This window comes from Neophocaena asiaeorientalis, unplaced genomic scaffold (assembly GCF_003031525.2).
Source record: "Neophocaena asiaeorientalis asiaeorientalis breed wild unplaced genomic scaffold, Neophocaena_asiaeorientalis_V1.1 scaffold956, whole genome shotgun sequence".
NCBI lineage: Eukaryota > Metazoa > Chordata > Mammalia > Artiodactyla > Phocoenidae > Neophocaena > Neophocaena asiaeorientalis.
This window is the reverse complement of record NW_020175438.1, coordinates 210,889-223,532: the sequence shown is the minus strand read 5'-3', so window position 1 is coordinate 223,532 and position 12,644 is coordinate 210,889. Positions and strand designations below refer to the sequence as shown.

Below are 12,644 nucleotides of genomic sequence, written 5' to 3'. Positions count from 1 at the left end.
ACTAACCTTCGCTATATTAAGGGTTAAAAAGTAATTCTCTCTCAACTGACAGCCTTACTTTCTTACTATTTCCAGTATGACAGGTATTCTAAATCAATTTAATTTATGGAACTTATAAATTTTTATTTTGATGCCAAAGCCACAATTCAAAAATCCAATCAACAGCTGAGGGAAATGGCTTCAAAATGTGTTGAAAAATGTGACCTCTCATTTTTTGTGAAGATTAATTCATGTGCACTCTTCCATGAGGATTATCTTGCTGCTGAGTGTAAACCTTTAAAAGGCTCTCAATTTCAGGGCTTAATCTTGGGAATGTGACCAGAGAGCTCAGAGATGGCTGATGTGATGCACCACTACCTGAAAAGCAGGGCGTGTCTTGTCTTAGCCACATGGCCAAGAGTTAGGAGGACAAAGGTTTGACTCAGTCAGCCTCTCTTTATACTAAGATGACTTCAAACTTGCCAGGAATCAGTCCAAGCAATCCATCTCTTTATTTTTGAGCAAACAAAATGAGGGTACTATTCAATCAAGACAGAATTGTTTTAAAAGAGATAGTTGATAAAATAAGTTTTGGGCTCCCTAAGAAATGGTATCAGATCATTTACTGTTTTCTTGGAATATGATGACAGACTGTTCCGTCTGTAGATACAGAAAGTTACAAAGCACTTTGCTTTGCTCATTTGCTTTACTAAAGTTGTGTAAGGTTTTCAGGGTAAGGATTATCATATAAGTTTTAGATGACTTATTCCCAATTCCTTCAAAAACAGAAGACAAAAATGTCTGTAAACTTCAGCAGTGGGATTTAAAATTTCACATAAAGTAAAACTCACTGAGCCTGAGAATCCATGGGACAGTTTACCACAGGTGCTGGTCATGTAAATCTCCCCAAAGCCCTTCAATTATTCCTTCTTCCTGTCTCAGTTCATGTATCATGGCTAAAGGCAGGGATTTTTAAGGCTTAAACCCTGCGAGGATATTGTAATTGCTAATACTAAAGAATTCTCCTGCATCAGCTGTCATTGGGTTATTGAATTCATTGTATTTACAAAAAAAAAACCATTTAGAGAGTTTGGCTTGTTTCTTTCTTATACTTTTTTGAAAATTTATTTTATTGAAGTATAGTTAATTTACAATGTTTTGTCAATTTCTGCTCTATAGCGAACTGATTCAGTTATACATATATGTATTCTTTTTCATATTCTTTTCCATTATGGTCTATCACAGGATACTGAATATAGTTCCATGTGCTATACAGTAGGACCTTGTTATCCATTCTATATACAGTATAATAGTTTCCATCTGCTAATCCCCAACTCCCAATCCATCCCTCCCCCACTCTCCCTCCCCCTCGGCAACCACAAGCCTGTTTTCAATGTCTATGAGTCTGTTTCTGTTTCATAAATAAGTTAATTTGTGTCATATTTTAGATTCCTCATACTTCTTACACTTTTTTTACTGTAAAAATCCCTGCTGGCTGTTGGGGATTTTGAGTTGAGATCCACTTGGATGCTAGTAATTAACTGTAATATTAGACAAGTTGCCCATAGACTTTACATATTTGAACGTTCACTGTTCTAAAGGGGTAAGGGTAACTTACTGTACCCAACCACCAAGTACCTGGTTGTCACGATAAAAGAAGAAAATAGAGGTGAGAGTTATTTTACTCAATCTAAAATTGCGGGTAGCCTTCAAGTGTTTCAAGACCTAGTTCACCCACCTGATGCCTGTGGTAGCATGAGTAAGTTACTTTAAATACCTCAGTTTGTTAATATGTAAAACAGTGATGAAAATAAGGTTTATCACATAGGTCTAAAGAAAAAAACTAGGTAAAACTATCTGTCAGTGATGAACACGTATAATAAATGTTCAACACAACTTAGCTGTAGCATCATAGGATTTATAGGATTATGGGATTTTAGTTCAATAATGGGCATTAAATATATCTAATTTTGTTCTTAAAAATAAGTACAACCTACAGCATCCTTTAAAAGGATGTTTGAATTTTTCTAGTTACAGACAATTGAATGTTTCTAGTTATATGCCTGGGTTCTTAGGAACGTCTTCCTTTTGGTTTACAATTCTTATAAGTTTTAATTATTTGTTTGAATCCTGTTGACATATACAAACAAATATCTTTCACATAACAAGATAAAAGCTGTCAATCAGCTATAAATTTTCTATTTTTCAGGATAATAATTACTAAGTTTCAACTATTCTTCATCTTGTATGATTTTAATATCTTTACTGTTCTGGTTTGGACCATGTAGAGAATATGCATATATATACATATATATGTATATGTGTGTGTGTGTGTGTGTGTATATATATACACACACACACGTTTTTGAGATTCATCCCTGTGTCAGAACCTATGCTTGGAACTTGGGAAAAGACCATGATATAGACATGGACTTGAACTTGATGGAGCACATCTATTGCAGCTCTCATTCTAGAAGCAGTCAATCAAAACAAATTTCACAAAACAAGACAAATAAACAACAGGTTCATATCTGAGCACAAACTTCTAGTTTCAAAATGAACAAAGCATATAACCTTCATTACTTATAAAATTCTATAGATCTCACCCTAGTTATCAGAAAAGATGTTTTAAGATCTGCTGTTGGTTTTTAAACCAAAAATTTAAATGTAATATAATTCTTTTTGACCCTTGAATAATCTATATGAAGCAAGCCCAATCAGAATAGTGAGCTTGAATTTGTTTCTGTTAGGCCAAATTCCACCATCTAGTAATTAACACATCCATCACCTCACGTATTTATGCTTTTTTTTTAGTGAGAACCTTTAAGTTCTACTCTCTTAGTAAATTTCAGTTATACAACATAGTGTTATATCAAACTGTAGTCACCATGTTTTATATTAGATCCTCAGACCTTATTCATCTTTCAGCTGAAAGTTTGTACCGTTTTATCAACCCCCCTATTTCTCCCACCCCCTGCCCTGGCCCCTGGCAACCACTTTTCTACTCTGTGTTCCTAAGAGTTTGACTTTTTTTTTAATTCCACGTATAAGTAATACTATGTGGTTTTGTCTTTCTCTGTCTGACTTATTTCACTTAGCATAATGTCCTCAAGTTCCATCCATGCTGTCGCAAATAGCAAGATTTCCTTTTTTTCTCAAGGTTGAATAATATTTTGTTGTATGTACATACATACACTGTATACAAACACACACACACACACCCGCACCTTCTTTATCCATTGATTTGTCCATGGACACTTATGTTGTTTCCATAGCTTGGCTCTTGTGCATAATGCTGCAATGAACATGGTAGTGAGATATCTTTTTGAGATCCTATTTTTAATGCCTTTGGATATATACCCAGAAGTGCAATTGCTGGATTATATCGTAGCTCTATTTAATAATTTTTAAGAACTTCCATATTGTTTTTCAGTGGCTGCACCAATTTACATTCCCATCCACAATGCACAAGGGCTCCCTTTTCTCCACATCCCCACCAACACTTGTTATTTCTTGTGTTTTTGATGGTAGCCATTTTAACAGGTGTGAGGTGATATCTCATTGTTTTGTTTTGCATTTCCCCGATGAGTAGTGATGTTGAGCACCTTTTCATGTACCTGTTGGCCATTTGTATAACTTTTTTAGAAAAATGTCTATTCAGTTCCTCTGCCCATTTTTCAATCAGATGGTTGGCTTGTTTTGCTATTCGGTGGTGTGAGTTTTTAAAAACATATTTTTTAGATATTAACCTCTTATCAGATACATGACTTGCAAATATTTTCTCCCATTCTGTAGGATGCCTTTTCGTTTTGTTGATGGTTTCCTTTGCTGTGCAGAACCTTTTAATTTGATGTAGTCCCACTTATTTATTTTTACTTTTGTTGCTTTTGCTTTTGGTGTCAAATCTAAATATCATCACCAAGATCAATGGGAGCTTATCCCCTATGTTTTCTTCTAGGACTTTTATGGTTTCAGGTCCTATGTTCAAGTCTTTAATCCATTTTGATTTGATTTTTGTGTATGGAGTAAGATAGAAATCTAGTTTCATTTTTTTCTTTTTCTTTTCTTTTTTGCATGTGGCTATCCAGTTTTCCCACCACCATTTATTGAAGAGACTATCTTTCCTCATTGTATATTCTTGACTCCTTTGTCATAAATTAGTTGACCATATGTGCATGAGTTTATTTCTGATCTCTATTCTGTTCCATTGATCTATGTGTCTGTTTTCATGCCAATACCATACCATTTTGATTACTGGGGCTTTGTGGTATAGTTTGAAATCAGGAAGAATGATGACTTCAACTTTGTTCTTTCTCAAGACAGCTTTAGCTATTTAGGGTCTTTTGTGGTTCCATACAAATTTTAGGATTGTTTGTTCTATTTCTGTGAAAAATGCCGTTGGAATTTTGATAGGAGTTGTTTTGATTCTGTAGATTGCCTTGGGTAGTATAGTCATTTTAACAGTATTGATTCTTCCAGTGTATGAATGTAGTATATCTTTCCATCTGTTTGTGTTGTCTTCAGTTTCTTTCATCACTGTCTTATTGTTTTCAACATACAGTTCTTTCACAGCCTTGGTTAAATTTATTCCTATTTTTTTTATTCTTTTTGATGCTATTGTTGTTAGGCCAATTCGTTCACTATAGAGCACATTATGATAACAGCCAAGAGCAGTATACTCTGACTAGAAATAGCAGTGAGTTTAAGTCATTGAATTTCCCTTTGTCTTCATTTTTCTAATAAGTATGGGAGCTATAAAAGTCTTTCCAAAGTTTGGATTTCTAAGAAAACTTAATTGAATTGAGGCATATCACCAAACTTTCCTTCCCTTAAACGCAAAAAAGAAAAAAAGAAGAAGAAAAAAATATGTGTGAAATCCAGGAGAAAAAGACAAAACTAAATGGCACTAAATTATGTGAAAGGTTCAACTTTGCAAGTGGAAAATTGTGAAAGAGTAAAAAAAAAGATTCTAAAAGTTGACATACTGCTCTTTCTTCAACATGCTGAGAACCAGTACCAGGGGAATACAGAAAACTTTATTCATTTATCATCAAATGTTTATTGAGTGTCTACTATGTGTCAGGTATTGTTGTAGGCTAAAATAAAACAGTGAACCAAAGAAAATAAAGACCCCTGCCTTTATGGAATATGTGTGCTCATAACTATTCTGAAAATTTTTAAATGGGTCCTAGTTACATGTATTCCTCCCTTACTTATAGGAACCTTTGTATACTTGGAAAGCTTTGAGGAATTAAAATATTGTTAATTTCAACCCATTTTTGAAAATAAAAGATATTTTATATAAAATGATTCATCTTATCATGAGTTTTAAATATATTTTTTTCAAAATTGTGGGGATGCAGATTTAGCTTATTAAAAATTTGGCAATCAACTTGTCAAATAAACTAATTATCAACGGCAGTCTTCATTATGAAACCAATCAGACTGTCAGAAAAAGTCTGACTTCATTTTTTTCCAATTTAAATAAGTGTATTAATATACTCTTCATGACTGCATCTGACTTCTGAATTCTAAATCTAAGATGGGTAAGGCACAAAGCATTACCTTGAGTTTGTCACCTGTCTGAAAGTACCATCACCATCCATATTTCTTAACAATGCTCTCTTTGTTTTGCCCTCACAAAACTCGACTGATAATCAGTTCTTTGAAAAGCTTGGGATATGGAGGAAGAGAGTTCGTTAAGCAATTTTTTTTTCTTCACCACCCCATTCTACAATGTATCTGGATTCAGAACTTTCCAAGATAACTCCAAATACCACATTTCAATACCATTCTTTGTTAAAGGAAGTTTCACTGTATTGCAAATTTCCCTTTTGCTTGGCATCTGGGAGGCTATCAGTATAATGTAAGGCACTGTAGTAAGATTCCAGATTTTTGAGTTGGATGCCTTTCTTTTGTAAAGCGGGAGGACAATTTTGAAGTGGACATGTGAAAGCAGAACCAGCATGAGCCTGGACCAGAGGTGTGTTCAGGCAGGTTAGTTTTAGAAAGGGTACATAGGCGGTGGAAGATCTGAAAACTGGTGTCCTTAGGTGTAGCCGTGCCTGTGGGCCTCTTGGAAATTATCTGTGTACTCCAAGGACATGTACCTTACGTTAAAGCCCACTGATTTAGCAGGCATTCGCTGAGCATTACTGTATATAAATCTGTAGGTTAAACACTGGGTTGTGGGAGGTTAGAGAGGCTTCTAAGCTGTAGTCTCTGCCCTTGCCAAGGGAGGGAAATCAAGGCGAAGTCAGTGTTCAGCTTGGGCTAAAGATAAAAATAGCCTGCTGTCAGTTTCTAAAATACAGTACCAGTATCATGTTGTGCAGGGGTTTTGTTTATTTTTTTACATTTGTTTTGGCAATACGGATGACAGTAGTACATCACTATATAGGTCTGGTGTAGGCTGTGGATAAGGCAGCATTTCATATATTCACAATTATAAAATCTGAGAGTTTTCTCTTTCATTATAATATTCCACCCCCTAATTATTTTATCCAATAAACGGAATGCTTCCCCCAGAGCAGTGAGAGGCTGAGTGCACAGCACACCTGTGCTGTGCACTTCCTACTTGCAGTCCCCTGTGCTCGGTCCCAGGTCTACCAAAGGATAGATGGCTTGGGCGCCCGCACAAGATAAATAGCACCCATGTGGCATACACAAAAATTGCTGTAGTCTTTCTGAGCTTTAAAGCCTAAGCCATCAAGGAAGCCTCTCCAGGGAGGTGAAAATTAAACAGAGGAAACATTTAGGTAAGCAGAAGGAAGTTAGGAGAGGATTCCAGGAAGAAGACTCTCTCTATGCCTGTGAGATTCAACACTCAGCAAATATACAAACTCAAAAAGTAAAAGAATGACCTATAGATACACAGCAATAATTGGACCAGGAGAATTGGTGTAGGCTTGGATATCGACTCTACTAAATTGCTCATGGTGTAACAGCTTGTGAATAGTACTTGTTTTATAACGAACTTAAGGGGCACACAGAATTTGCCAGATTCTCTATCTTTATTCCCTAAAGACACCAAGGCCATAGGTGGCCTTTTATTCCTTTGTCTCACTTGAAGGTATTGAACAGTATCCCTATCAAATATTTGATGAGTCACTGAAAATGTGAACCTATCTACAAAAACAACACTAATGCATACTAATAAAGGCAATGAAGAGAATCCCCAAGTCTCTTACATTCATCTTTGACATTTACTAGGTTGTGGGTATACCTGGAAGGGACTGACTTTTCAGCTGATAAAACATTAGTAACATGGAAACATATTCCACCTCAGTGCCCGTGACAGCTATTTCCTGTTCTGAAATGTGAGCTACCCATAGTCAAGTAGAATTTACTGATAATATTTTCTATTATGTTAGTGTCTTTTAATTTCCAGGCATCCTTGTATATATACATACTTGTCTCTCACAGATAACAGTTTGGTAGACGAGCTAAGAGTCAGAGGTTACTGCACAGGCAAGAACACATACAGGTAGGATCTGAATATTTCACTGGTTTTGTAGCAAAGCAGATTTGTTGTTTGTTGTTGTTGTTAAAGACCAATAGCCAGGTCCCAGGATGCTCAAGGATGGGGGAGGAAGCAAAATCATTTGACTGATAGTCCTGTCTCTGGAGATGAACTGTGTTCACTGCCTTGAGTGGCCTTTATTTGGTATATTGAATTTAGGTACTGTGAGCTGATAGGATGTGGTGTGAAACATATCTTTTTCTTTTTCTCCTCAAGTATTTTCCTAAGGATGAAGAAGTCTGAAGACTTGCAGCGTGATCAAATATGCATGCAAATGTATTTCCAATTGTTATGAATATAGGTAAAGAATTAGAGACAATTTATTTTCAAAATCATATGAAACAATACTCTGTCTAGACCCTATCATTATGGTTGATGTTTAGAATTAAGTACTCTGTGATACCACAAGGAAAAGGATGCTTTGAGAAATTTTTCCTGGTGCTCTAGATCCCCAGTCTCTAACTAGTATTCAGATAAAGTGGACAGGGGTGAAGAGACCCATTTTTTATTATACTACTAGTTTTATGCCTACTGCTGAAAATTCTGTAACAATCAAAAAGAACAAGTGGGATCCCTACCAAACTCTGACTTTAATTGAACACTTCAAATATGGAAAACTTCACAATCTATCCATTCAATGCACTCCATTTTCAGATAGCTATAATCACTATAGAGCTCTTGGATTAAATTTACAGTCATATAGGGTATACTGCATCATGACCTTGGACTCCCTTGTTTTTTACTCTATGCTTCTGGGTTTGGAGCCCATATAGTACTGTAAAAGACCCCCTGGGACCAGTCTCAACTCAGAGGTCACTACTGCATGTAATATAAGAGACATTGCCCAGGTAACACTTTGGATATATTTTGTGTCAAAGTGCATCCAAATTTATGAAGAAATATCAATTTGAAGCCTACGAAATAAAACTCATGGGATAGATCTGAATCTTTTACGTTTGTCAAAAAAGAATTTAAGCTCAATAAGAAAAAAAGATGGTATTCCAGCTAAGTCAGGTAAAACATCTGGATTTGGGGCTTCCCTGGTGGCACAGTGGTTGAGAGTCCACCTGCCGATGCAGGGGACATGGGTTCGTGCCCTGGTCCGGGAAGATCCCACATGCCACGGAGCGGCTGGGCCCGTGAGCCATGGCCGCTGAGCCTGCACGTCTGGAGCCTGTGCTCTGCAACGGGAGAGGCCACAACAGTGAGAGGCCTGCATACAGCAAAAAAAAAAAAAAATCTGGATTTATGGGATGATGTTTTTCTTATTACTTCATTCCCAGCGTGATACATATTAAAACTATTTTGCTCAATGTTCTGAAGCAGACTCTATATCAAAAGTACAGTGGTGAAGTTGTTTAGTATATTACTGCAATGTTATGAATCAACACCAGTTGATGGAACTCTTAAAAGTAATGAAAGACAGCAAATGTAATGATCTGTGGTCTTTGTCAACGTTCATTGGTTGAGTCATGAAAGAGCTTTACAAATATTTACTCCATCATTAACTTCAATTTGAGATTTCCTTTAAAAAAGGGGGAGGGGTGCTCGCTTCCGCAGCACATATGCTAAAATTGGAACAATACAGAGAAGATTAGCATGGCCCCTGCACAAGGATGACGTGCAAATTCATGAAGCGTTCCATATTTTTATGTAAAATAGATAGCTAGTGGGAAGCAGCCACATAGCACAGGGAGATCAGATCGGTGCTTTGTCTCCAACTAGAGGGGTGGGATAGGGAGGGTGGGAGGGAGACGCAAGAGGGATTAGATATGGGGATATATGTATACGCATAGCTGATTCACTTTGTTATACAGCAGAAACTAACACACCATTGTAAAGCAATTATACTCCAAAAAAGACGTTTAAAAAAAGGGGGGGATACTTGCCAAATATTCAGTAATCAAAGCCAAAATTGATGCTATGATTTACATTTTCTCACCAGTACTACATTGCATCTCAATGAGATGGAACTGAAGCTCCAAGGAAAGGAAAAGCTTGTGACGCAGCTAGAGAGGTACACAATTTTATACGCAAATAGAAACTTTTCAGAATTTATATAAATAATAATGACATTACACATTTTCCTATCCTGAATCAACATGAAGGTATTAATTGTAATAGACAGCGTTATATACATTGACTGCAAAAACTACAAGACAAATGTGAAGAACATTTTGTATATATTGGTACACTGAAAGTACTTTCAACTTATGAGATACTCCCTTTGAATTCCGTATTAATAATACTGAGTTGATACAAGAATTAGTGAATTTAATTCACTTGGACATATGTAATTTGAAATCGATGCGTTTTTGCTTCAAAGTGAAATCAATTTTTCTAAAAGAGATGAGCCAGTTTTGGCCATGTGGATAGAGATATTAAAGGAAAATGCCTTTTTGGTAACTGTTTCAATTATTGGAAGTATTTAAGTATGTTTGGGATAACTTGAACATATGAATCTAATTTTTCAACATTAAATTTTATGAAATGTAAATATAAATCAAGCATAGATCAAGCATTCCCGAGGAAACCGAGCATCTGATTTGAGATATGCTATCCATATAAAATATACACCAGACTTTGAAGGCTTACACCAAAATAATGGAAAACATCTTATTACTATTTTATATTGATTACATGTTGAAATGATGATATTTTAGATATATTGGGGTAAATGAAATGTATTATTAACTTGGTTTCACCTGGTTGGTTTTCTTAATTAATTTTTTTTTTTTTTGCACTATGCGGGCCTCTCACTGCTGTGGCCTCTCCCGTTGTGGAGCACAGGCTCCAGACGCGCAGGCCCAGCGGCCACGGCTCACGGGCCCAGCTGCTCTGCGGCACATGGGATCTTCCCAGACCGGGGCACGAACTCGCGTCCCCTGCATCGGCAGGCGGACTCTCAACCACTGCGCCACCAGGGAAGCCCCAAACTTTTTATTTTGAGATAATTGTAGATTTACATGCAGCAGTAAGAAATAATGCAGAGAGCCTATGTACTCGTTACCTAATTTTCCACGATGGTAACATCTCCTGTGCTTCACCTACTCAACATAGCCACTCTCTCTGAACTCCTGGCAATCACTGATCTTTTTCTATCTCTATATTTTTGCCTTTTCTGAAATGGCATATAGTTGGAATAATAAAATAGGTAGCCTTTTCAGACAGTCATCTTTCAGTTAGCAATATGGCTTTGAAATCCATCCCTGTCTTCCTTGCCTGACAGGTCATTTCTTTTTATCATTGAAGAATATTTCATTGTATGGGTACACCACAGTTTGTACATCCGTTCACTTATTAAAGGATGTCTTTTTTGCTTCCAATATGTGCAATCATGAATAAAAGTGCTATAAATATTCACATGCAGATAGCTATTCATGTAGGTATAAGTTTTCAAATCAGTTTAGTAAATACCTAGGAGCAAAATTGCTAGATTGCATATGGTAAACTATGATTAGCTTTTGAGAACCTGCAAAATTGTTTTCCAAATGGTTGTACTGTTTTGGATTCCCACCTGCAATGGAAGAGAGATTCTGTTGTTCTACCTCCTTACCAGAAATTTTTATTGTCAGGGTTTTTTTTTTTAATTTAGCCATTCTAATAAATGTTTAGTGGACTATAATTGTTGATTACTTTGCAACTTCATAAAGACATATGATCTTGAGCATCTTTTCATGTGCTTATTTGTAGTCTATATATTTTCATTGGTAAGGTGTCTGTTTATGTCATTTTTCTTTTCTTAATTGGGTTGTTTTCTTGTTTTCGATTTTAAATGTCTATTTTGGATACAAGTCCTTTATTAAATATGTGTTTTATAAATATTTTCTTCTGGTCTGTGGCTTAATTTTTAATTTTCTTAGAGCAGAAGTTTTGGGTCTTTTTTCTTTTAATGAAGCCCAACTATCAATTTTCTTTCATTGGTTGTGCTTTTGGTATTGTATCTTAAAAACTCCTCTGTTTTCTACTAGCAGTATTATAGTTTTGCATTTCATATTTGGGTCTATGATCTAGTTTTAGTAAATATTTGTGAAATTGTAAAGTGTGTGTATAGGTTCTCTTTTTTTTTGTATATATGGTCATGGAATTTCTAGAACCATTTGTTTATTTTTTCACTTTTAAGGTGTTTATTCCACACATAATTCTGAAGTAGAATACACTTTTAAAAGTCAAGATGATTGTTGATGACAGCCTTGTTTAAACACACTTAAATCACAGAATCCAGTGGATTCAGAAGGGAACATACAGATAATCTGACAGTGGGGCCTCACTTTGGTTTTATTCGTGAGAAAACATGTAGGCGTTGAAAACTTCAAAACTATGCCTTCAAAAGCTATGTAGTATGTAGAACTATTTGTTTAAAAGACTGTCATTTCCCCCACTGGGTTACCTTTGGTACTTTTTCAATAGGATTTTAATGATTTCCCAAAAAAGCGTTTTGTCAGTGACCTAGTATGACTTCTCTAGGGTCTTAGCATCATCGTCTTCTACCCTATCCCTAAGGAGGTCAAAACCAGGGAACTTGATTGGAATGTACAGGCCTGATTCATGGCTGTGGTCCATGTTTTGCTGGGACTTTTCTAACAAAAGAAAATGAGGTCAGTGAATTACAATTAACATTGAGCAGATTATTTTCCTTTTTTTTTTTTTTTAAGGTTGCCAAGCAAGTGGTTTTCTGGCCATAGAAAGGAATGGGAAGTTTAAGTCAATCAGCAGAATCAAGTGTTAAATATTTTTTGAGTGGTATACCCTGGAAAGCTAAACTAAATTTTAGCTGGATAAATGAAAAGGACATATCCTATTTCTACATCTTCTATGTTCATTTCTTCTGTTTTCTATTCAGTGTAAAGCTTACAGCTGAAATTCCTTAACACCATTAATGCTCTTATGTGGTAATTGGTTAGTGCAGCAATATGTCATTTCAGTATAAATGAATAGGTTCAGTCACAACAGACTGTTTATCATAAACATATTTAAAATGTATTTTGAATCTCATGGTTAATTTGGTTTCAGTGATATTGACTACTTACATACCTGCATTCAGTCTGAAGCAATAGCATTTTCCCCTGACACCATTTTCGTATTTAAAAATAAATATGATAGATTCTCACTGAGTTGAGTAAGGATCTGAATTTGAGCATTT

At 35.8% G+C, this 12,644-nt stretch overlaps 1 non-coding gene across 1 annotated transcript; it reads left to right on the top strand.

Annotated features, from left to right (window-relative positions):
* The first annotated feature begins 9,045 nt into the window (after positions 1-9,045).
* Positions 9,046-9,152, top strand: LOC112415020 (U6 spliceosomal RNA). The gene has a single exon (XR_003006258.1). It is a non-coding gene; the product is annotated as a U6 spliceosomal RNA (small nuclear RNA).
* The last annotated feature ends 3,492 nt before the right edge of the window (positions 9,153-12,644 follow it).